Source organism: Dromiciops gliroides, chromosome 4 (genome assembly GCF_019393635.1).
Source record: "Dromiciops gliroides isolate mDroGli1 chromosome 4, mDroGli1.pri, whole genome shotgun sequence".
NCBI classification, from domain to species: Eukaryota; Metazoa; Chordata; class Mammalia; order Microbiotheria; family Microbiotheriidae; genus Dromiciops; species Dromiciops gliroides.
In genome coordinates, this window is record NC_057864.1 from 48,880,908 (window position 1) to 48,891,272 (window position 10,365).

The 10,365-nt window shown below is 37.2% G+C and overlaps 1 protein-coding gene across 1 annotated transcript in view; it reads right to left on the minus strand.

Annotated features, from left to right (window-relative positions):
* The window catches only part of ADGRL2 (adhesion G protein-coupled receptor L2), an 869,983-nt gene extending 869,396 nt beyond the window's left edge, over positions 1–587 (minus strand). The window contains exon 1 of the mRNA XM_044001737.1: positions 494–587. The gene's annotated coding sequence lies outside the window, so the exon portion shown is untranslated. The remainder of the gene's footprint in view (positions 1–493) is intronic.
* Between the last annotated feature and the right edge of the window lie 9,778 nt (positions 588–10,365).

Here is a 10,365-nt window from a genome sequence, read left to right on the forward strand (position 1 = left end):
TTTTAGCAACATAAAGTCAAATGCAAAATTTTATTTGTTCAAAACATTTCAACAGTTAACCCTCTTCCCCTAGAAAACACAGTAGGGAGGTTCAAGGGTAGGCATCTGACCAGGATTGTATTTTAGACTTGGATTTTATAGTCTGACATTCAGGATAACTTAAAAATACAGTAGTTTTTTTTTTTTTTAAAGGGGGTGGAAAAAATTAAAAAATCAAATTAAAATGATTGAGAATTGTATTTCTAGATTTGAGCTTCAGCAGTTTCTGTGCTTCCAGGGGAGGCTGGTTGCAGGGGAAAAGACACATCACAATAACAGGCACTTAAACAATTGTACCTATGCATTTGGGTAACAAAAGCACTAGCCACCTGGGTTGGCTGCATTTGGACCCAAATGCTAGCAACAGTCTACAGCATTCAAGTGACATTCCAGAATGAGCCAAGCTGGGAGGCATCATACCCCCCCAAGGCTTTAGAAGAATCAGACTTCCTACCTTGCAAAGACAGATGGAAGGTAAGTTCCTTCAAACAAAGTTGTAAGTAAAAGCCAGGCAGCAGTTGCAGTAAATTGGATCCTTTCAGTCCCTGTATACATAGAGCAGTTCTGCAATAAGGGGGGGAAGAAAATATAATGGGAGGAGCAGCTGGGAACCAGTGTGACCTCCTGTAGCTGAGTCCTCTTTGTGAATCAAGCATGGACAGCCAGGGCTTCTGATTTGCATGGATTAACTCCACTCGGACAGATTCGGGAGCCGATACATTTAAATTTATCTGGCGCGATGGCCAAAAGATGGGAGAGGGAATGAATGAGAGACAGAGCAAGGGAGGGAGAAAGGAAAAAAAAAAAGACAAGAGATCGGAAAGCATGGATAAGCTGCTTCATGCAGAGCTGTGTCTCAGAAGAGCTACAGCTCCCTCTTCATGTCATAGTTGTAAGATAAGAACTGTTGTCATTAAGAGCCGGTTAATCACTGGGAAAATATATATGTTGTATAGAATATCGATGTGGAAGAGCTGATGCTCCATTGGATCGGATTTGGGGAACACTTGAGGATAGTGTTTGTGTGTGTGTGTGTGTGTGTGTGTGTTCTGAGACGCAAGGGGCTTTCAATCATTTGTCAGAAACCAAGGGGACATATTCTCATGCAACTCCAAATGAGTTTAGAGCATTGCAATGCTTGGGAGTGAATGGTGTACCCACCGTCAACAAAAGGAACACACACAATTTGGAACATGGTTCATAGGTCTGAAACTGACATGAGACTGGCTTTCAAAAGCACTGACAGGTTGCTTGCTGTGACTTTAGAAGATGATGATGTGTGAAAGTATATGAAATGTTATTCGTCATGATTATTTAGAATAACCCAAATGTGGCTCTATGAAGGAAGGCAGGTGTTTTTTTTTCTTTTTAAAAAGAATCCTTTAACATTTTAATAGATTTTCTTCTCCTGCTTATTTAGATTTATCCCAGAGAGAATTAAAAGCCCCCTTCTAAGCATTATGAATCTATGCTTTTAAAGAAAGGAAAGCACATCTTCATGAATATAAAGATCATAAGGTTTGGAAGTGGGAGGGACCTTAGAGATGGTCTAGTTCAACTGTTTAATTTTATAGATGATCAAACTGGGACCCAGAGAGGTTTAATGCCTTGATCAATATCCTATAGGTGGTATGTAGGAGAGGGAGGTTTCAAATCGAGTCCTTCTGATTCCAAGTCCAGTATACTTTCCATAAGATCTCATTATCTCTTCTATTATAAGTACTTCTTGGACATTGTTTCCCATGAATTACCAAGCAGTACATTAGGTATTCTTTCTATTTCATCCCTACTTCTCTCTATGACATCTAAGTTATGCTGCCTTTGCTTCTTTCAAGCTCTCATTAGCTATAGTATATCACAGCTAGGTTAAGAACTCTTGATTCTGTGTTTTTAAGCCATGGTCAAAAATGCCAAATTCCATTCATTCTCCAATTCCATCTTCTTAGACAAGTGTTTATTGTTCCACTGCCTACTTTCTTCTAGAATCTGCAACAGTCACTGTGATTAAAAGACCACCTGATTCAAATCCTAACTCAAACCCCAACCAAGACACTTAACTACTTTGTGCCTCAGTTTCTCCATTTTTGAAATGAAGGGGTTGGATTAGATAGTTTCTAAGGTACTTTCTACTTCTAATTATAAGCTTCTATGGGCTACAAAGACTTTCTATTTCATCCCAAATACATAGTGAGGGAAGACAGCATAGTCCATGTTAGACCCATGTATGGTCACCTCAGCTTCTTAGTTGAAATGTTCTAAAATCACGACATGTGTTGAGAATTTTCCAACCAAGTTCCTGTGTATTGCTTTTCTAATTTATATAGAGAAAAATGTAATCATCTTACCCTAAATCACAGAAATGGAAGGTAACAAACACACCCTACTTTTAGGAAGGTTATATGTAGCTTACTACTCTTTCTGTGTCTTTGTCAAGAAAATGCCAAAATAGCTACTTGATTAGGTCAATCCAATGAAAAAAAAATCAATCAGGAAACCCTATGGAAACAACTTGACTGAGGCTATTGCTCAGTGCCTGTATTGCAAGTCAGTGTAAATCAGCTGATTTAGATGAAATTAATTTCAAAAAATTATATTACAACACTGAAATTGAATGTATAAACTGTGTTCAAAGCTTAGAAAGAAGCCCTTTTTCTAAATTACATCTTTGGTTTCACACTCTAATAAACACATCAATGATCCTAATAAAAAGACAGGGCATAGAAGTCGGCCTTATATGGCTTCCTATTTGTTTGACAGGGAAAAAACAAACAAAAAATCTTAAAGTAAGCCCCAACATGCATTTCCATAAGATTTACTACAGCCCCAAGATTTTAGATACAGTGGCCCTGTGACCTTGAGCCCATCACTTAACAACCTCTCCATTCTAGGCAATTTTCTAAGTTTTTAAGTTGCAGAGAAAGTAACCTGCTGACTTGTTTTGGTAGCCAGAGTTTTCTGTGTGAACAAAATGACAGGTCCAATCTCTATCCTTGTAAATTTGTTTCTGATGATCTCTTAGTCTACATGAAACCAAAGTAACCAGTAAAAAAAAGGAAGTGACCAATCAACCAAGTAAAGAAGACTGAATTTGGGGATGCAGGACCTGAGTTAGAATTTTGTTATGGAATACCTCAGTAACCCAGGACAAGTCATTTTTATTAATTTGGATCTAAGTTTCTTCATCAGTTTAAGAAAAAAAAAAAGGAGGGGTGGGGATGTTGTGTGCTCCTAGATCCTTATCAGGAATCAGTATTGTTCTGCATCATAGGAAATCAGATTGATATGTTTCACTCAGTTGAGAGATTGACTGTTATCAGTCGATAAATATTCATTAAGCACCTACTATGTGCCAGGCACCGCTAAGCACTGATTGTGTCATTCTGCATTGCTTCGATTGACTGAGATGTGCAAAAGACAAATGACCCAGGGCTCAAAGTTTGATCCTTTGTTGGTCAGGCATTTAAATACCTTTTAGTTTCTTTCATCATCAGTTCTCAGATTTTTTAGATCTCTTTATATTCAAAAAAATTATTGAGGACCTCCTCAAAGAACTTTTGCTTATATGACTTATGTCTGTTTTTATCTACCATATTAGAAATTAAAATTTAGAATTATTATAAAAATAGTTTTGATCTTATAGATCCCCTGAAATGTATCTTGGTGACCCATGAAGTCCCTGGACCACACTTTGAAAACCATTGTCCCAGATCATAGTTATGTGATTAATAAAACAGAAACTCTTTGTCCAAAAGTACAAACAAAAAATGATAAAGTTAATATAGAGTTAAATACTTATAAATATGTAGCAATAAAATTAGAATGTAGTTAGAAGTTACTTTAGGGAATCACCTAATATAATGTTCTTATTTTATAGATGAGAACACTAAAGTACAGGGAAGTAAAATGACTCATGTACCGCATAACACTAGCATATAGAAGAGTCAAGATTTGAAATTAAGACTTCTGACTGTATCCAGTGATCATTTCATTATATACCTGAGCAGCAGTATGAAAGGTTGTGATTATGCACACATATACACACATGCACATACATGTGTATGTATGTAGATACACATACATGTATACATAAACACACATGTGTGTATGTATATACACATATATGTATACACAAACACGTGTGTGTATGTATACACATTAATCTATCTATTTTCATCTTTCAGGTAGTTCTTCCTGCATAAATAATGAAATTCTGTAAGGAATTTGTGAGCTAGTGGCTCACAAAGAAACTGTTAGCACTCATAACAAGCTAAAGCTATTTCTGTTGGCTTTGACTTTCTCACTTTCAGAAGCATGTCATCACTATATATTACTGGGAGTGGAAAGGTGATCTTCTGAACTTCATTCTGTGGGCAGCAGAAATCACACTGGATTTGGACAAGATGATTGGGGCTCAGTTCTAATTTCTTCTTCTTACTAGCAATGTGACATAGAGTACAGTGGCCTTACATAAAGTAGGCACTTAATGACTTTGTTGAATTGAGCAAATCACTACATCTTTCATAACTTCAGTCTTCTCACCTGTAAACTGATGATAATAACACCTGCTCTACCTGTCTCACAGATTCCTTGTGCCATTGAGAAGTGGCACAGAGTAAAGCGACAGCCAGGAGGACCATAATATTGGTCAGCAATCAGAGAATGACCGTGGCAAGATGGAGTTGTGGATACTTGCTCAGAGTGGAGCCTCATAAGGTAGAGCTGATTATTGGGAAGAAAAACTTTTACCTGTGCCCTTTTTAGAATTCCACTCAAAGTGACAGAAACTCTAAGGGTCTCTGGAGTGGGGAGGAAAGGAGTCCCACAGAAACGGAGGAAAAAGACTCTGCTGAGTCCCTGGGAGCTTAGTTGTGAATCCTTTTTTATACCCTTTATTCTATAAATAAAACTTTTTGTGGTCAATGCCTTGTAAGTCTAAGTGCTTATAAGGGGACTTGATAGCTGTCCTTGGGGGACTGCTTTTCACTGGCATTTCTAGGTTCAAATAAATAATCTGAGGCCAAAAGGGCTAGAGAAGTTTAGAAGCTCTCCAAGCCACCTTGTATTAAGAGAGAACCACTGAAATATAAACCTAAGGTTTATTATTATTACTATTATTATTATCATTATTATTATTATTAGTAGTAGTAGTATATTACTTAGGCTCCTGGCTTTATGTCAGCCATTTCATGTTCTCTCTATGTTTTCTGTATAAAGGGGAAAGATAGAAATGATTTTCTCAGAGGAGCTGTTGGAGAAGTAGACATTTGAAGAACAACTGTTAGACCTCCCTGACCATCTTCCCAACTAGACTGGCATATTGCCTGAAGTTTCAACATCAGATAAGTCATTCTTTTGGGATTTTATGCTTCCTATTTCCTTTTTAAAATACACATACACATGAGAATTGAGATATTTTTAAAATTAAACCTTTGATAACACATTAATTCACATTCTTGGGAATTACTTTATCAAATCCTGTCTACACAGTAAGAGAATGATAGTTTTGGATAAGGGTAGAAGAGGCAGAAGAGGTGATTAGGGAAGCTAGAATGTTGCCTAGAAATGGAAGACCTAATTAGTGGTGAGGTCGGGAAAAGATGCTCTAGTCAGTCAGGTTTGTAAACTATGGTTTTTTAGGGACTATGAGGGTTAGGTGAGAATTCTGTAGGGTTTATAAGAGAATTACTGAAATAGAAGATGGGAAGCATAGATGACCAACTTTGTTTCATAAGTTGACCTTGAATTGGGCCTTTACGATAGGAATATATTTTTTATTTCAATATATGAAGAATAGAAATATGAATTATATTTGAAACCATGAACTTCCAGAGGTTTTTCAAAAAGTGTATATTAAATTTATGTCTAATAACAAACCTTCTTTGTGTTTCCTTCTGAACTTTCTTTTTCCTTTTCACAACTTTGCCTTAGTGATGGCACCAGCTTCTCTGTCCTCCCCACATTCCTTCTTTTTTACCTCCATACGCTTTACCAGCCATATACGGAGAGACTAGTGTGATATTAAACTCCCTTATCTTGGGCAGTAATACTCCCAAGGGAGTAGTGAGATATCATATCCTTTATACCAATGACTCCTAGACTTGGGGGAGTTGAGACTTATTGTTGGAATCCATTCCACGTTTCTTCCTCAAAAGCTATGTATTATATATACATGTACATACATACAAATAACATTCAATTTTTTGAGACTCAACACCCTGGGGTATAGGGAAAAAATAAGTTCAGAAACGCTGCTTTATTATACCTATGGCCTGAAATTCATATAGTACTTTAAAAAGAGAAAATGTTGCTATCCTTTGAAAAAACCATAAGCGCTATTAATGTCATTAATGCAAATCATCATTGTTCAGAACTCAAGAATCATATTTGTAAAAAATTATAATGAGAAGTCAAATTTCCCACCCCAGATGCAAAAGCATCATATTAAGATCTTTCTGCTCTCCCCTACTGCTTGAATCTTGGTCATTTTGACATGTACAACTGAAGAATATTATAGGTTCCGTACTTAAGCCAGGCATGAAAAATTGCTTCTCGTAAATATTATACTTACAGTAAAATTCAGGGTTGATAAATGATTACATAGATACTGGACAAAGTACTGAGAAATATATTTGAATCCTAATAAGGATGGGTACAAGATTAACAGCAATTAATAACTGCCAATTTCCCATAAACACAATGACAATTGAAACCCCCAAAAGGGTGGCCAAACCACAAATGATTAAAAAATTATGCTGATTAACAGAATCCCTAACTGTATCTGAATCTTTTAAAATTGCCTTTTCACTGCTGAGACTTGGGGGTGGGGAGGAAGGAGGGAAGCTCAATTCAACTCTTTCTCCAAACTTATCTAAATCCCTTGGAGTTCTCATTCATCAACTTAATTTTGTTTTATACAGTATCAGCTTTTGCCTTTTATCCTCCTTCCCTCCCTCTTTCCCCTCTATTCCAAACAGCTGCTTTCTTTCTCTGCTGGGTTTCCACTGAGCCCCTAGACATTTCCTCATCTTTATTCTACCCTGCAGGTGTCCCTGGACCTCTCCTTATACAGGGGACAACTGACTCCTTTGCACAACGAAAGGGTCTCTAGGACTTTGTCTTTCTGAATTACATGCTCATATTTTCCCTTTTCTTTTCTGATTACTCCATGGTCTGTTTCCAGGCCCATTGCATGGAGCAGGAGACATTGCTATAGGTGGTATAAAAGCATGAAGCTGAATAGGCCATCAGGCTCTCAGAATAAATTCAATGCACAGATAAGGAGCAAAAACTTCAGGGAGAGGACCAAGGGGAAGCAGTGCATGACATTTCTTAGACCAGTACAGCTCATAGCTCAGGAAGGCATTCAGGTTCAAAGCCTATGTTAAAGAGAGTTTAAAAGATGTAAGAGGGTCTAAAAGATGACTTACGGGTGGATAGCAGGGATCCCTCTAGGCACATGACATGTCAAAGGAAGAAAAGAAAGATTTGGGGATGAAGTTATTTGAGAAAGGAGATGAGACATTGGGATTTCTTAGCTCTTGGCTGGATCACCAAGGTATCTCACATATGTTTCACCTCTAAAATCCCAACTTTAAATTTTAGTAATTTACTCAGGATACTCCTATTTGTAAAGTACTTGTAAAATCTAAGAAGTACTTGGAGGTTCTCAGACTAAGGTAGCTTTTTAAAGATTTTTTAAGAAAATGATTACAAGCTAATGGGGCCTTGTCGTTTGAGATTTGCAGGTGAGCTTCATTCCAGAAGCACAATTTTTTGTTCTTTTTCATAATTTTAATTTTTAATTTTTTTTATTGCTTTGTAGGAGTCCTTCTGGTGCCTCTTACCTGAGATCTGGGTCCTTCATTGTTTTTTTAATTATTTATTTACTTGTTACTTTTGCAGGACAATGAGGGTTAAGTGACTTGCCCAGGATCACATGGCTAGTAAGTGTCAAGTGTCTGAGCCTGGATTTGAACTCACGTTCTCTTGAATCCAGGGCCAATACTTTATCCACTGCACCACCTAGCTGCTCCCTGGGTTCTTTAAAAAATATATCAAATGAGGTTTCAGTGGAAAGCTGCATTGCCATTATGTTAATATAAATAGTAAATCCAGTCTGAATGTGGGGAAATAGGGTTATGAGATATTAGGAAGAAACTAAGGTAACTATAGAAACATAAAAGGATTCATCATTTTAGGTCAGGGTTATATAGGAAGAGGATTAGTTAGGAGGCTATTATCAATAGTTCTCTCTCTCTCTCTCTCTCTCTCTCTCTCTCTCTTTTTTTTTTGCAGGACAATTGAAGGTTAAGTGACTTGCCCAAGGTCACACAGTTAGTAAGTGTCAAGTGTTTGAGTCCAGATTTGAACTTGGGTCCTCTTGAATCCAGGGCCGATGCTTTATCTACTACACCACCTAGCTGCCCCCATCATTTTAGGTCAACATAAAACAATAGTGTGTCATCAAAAACATAAAGCTCTCTCAAGTGTATATTTTTTTTATAAAGATGGATGCCACCATCTCTAATGAGAAAGCAAGTAGCCTCCCTGTTGTAGCCATTATGAAAAAGAAAAGCCAATTGAACGAAATACTCAGTAGTTGTTTATTTTCCTAACTTCATGTAAAGGAAGCAAAGTGGACTCAAATTTTAAACACTAGCTTGAGAGACAACTGGGTGGTGCAGTGGATAAAGCACTGGCTCTGGATTAAGGAGGACCTGAGTTCAAGTATGACCTCAAACACTTGACACTAGTTGTATGATCCTGGGCAAGTCACTTAACCCTCATTGCCCTGCAAAAACAAAAACAAAAACAAAAAAACAAACAAAAAACCCTAAACATTAGCTTGTCACTTAGAGGTCCAATATGCTGGTATTGGATAAGAGATGCCCACTCAGGTCAATGATTCTCACATTCCATTTTGGAGAGAGGAGGTACACCATGTAACTAGAGAGGCTCTGGGCAGCTAGATGGTGCAATGGACAGAGTACTGGGCCTGAAGTCAGGAAGATTCCGCATCCCGAGTTCAAATCTGGCTTCAGATACTTCCCAGTTGTGTGACCCTGGTTAGAACTGTTTGCCTCAGTTCCTCATCCATAAAATTAGCTGGATAAGGAAATGGCAAACCACTCTAGTGTCTTTGCCAAGAAAACCTCTAATGGGGTGCCAAAGAGGCAGACACAACTTAAATGTCTCAACAGCAGAGAGGCTACGAGATGTTCCAAATTGAATGTTCCTGCTTTGTCCTATGAGGACCTTGAACTCGGCACCCAGAAAGATGGATGGTGAGGAAGGCATTTCTACCATCTATAGTATAAAGAGCAGACAGGATGAATAATAGATTTTTGTGAGGTTCCGGAAAGAAGTTAAGTTGATCTCATTAACCTATCACTCTTTGACCTTCCTGGGATATCCTTATAGGCTGTGCCAAAAGGATTTGCCTTTAGTTGGTATATGTATGCAAAAGGAAGCAGCTGGTAGTATAGTAAGTTCAGCTCTGGGCCAGGAGTCAGGAAGACGAGTTCAAATCTGGCTTTAGACACTTATTAGCTTAGTCACTTAACCTCCATTTGCCTCAGTTTCCTTAATTGTAAAATGAGGATAATAATACATGCCTCACAGCTATACACAATTATTGTAAGGATCAGATGAGATGATATTTGTAAAAAGAACTTAGCACGATTCCTGGCACACAGTAAGTGCTTTTATAAATACTCCGTTTCCTGCCTTCCTTTTCCTACTTGGATAGATAGTCTTCTTTGGAGTCAGAAAGACCTAGGTTTAAACTCGTCCATTGACATATACTAACTGTGTGATCATAGGCAAATCATTTCACTGCCCAAACAAATTCTAAGGTTATAAATTACAGAACTATTCCATACTAGAAGTTCCCTATACCAGTGAGATCACAGGTCTAGACTTCACCCTCTAATATTGAATATGACTTTTAAAAACTAATTGTTGTAGTCTTATTCTAACTTTAGGATATATTGTCATATTAGAGGATAATATGGAATAATAATAAAAGCTGATATTCATACCACACTGTGAGGTTTGCAACATACTTTACATACATTATCTCATTTAATCTTTTCAATAACTTTGTGTTAGATATTATTATTATTATTATTATTATTATTATTATTATTATTGCCATTTCTCTGATGAAGAAACTGAGATTTAAAGGAAATTAACTTTGCCAGAATCTTAAAAAATAGTGAGTGTCTGAGACAGGGTTTGAACCTTTGCACCTATTTATGTTCATTTTTAATTTAAAAAAAATTTTTGGTGTGAGGCAATTGGGGTTAAGTGACTTGCCCAGGGTCA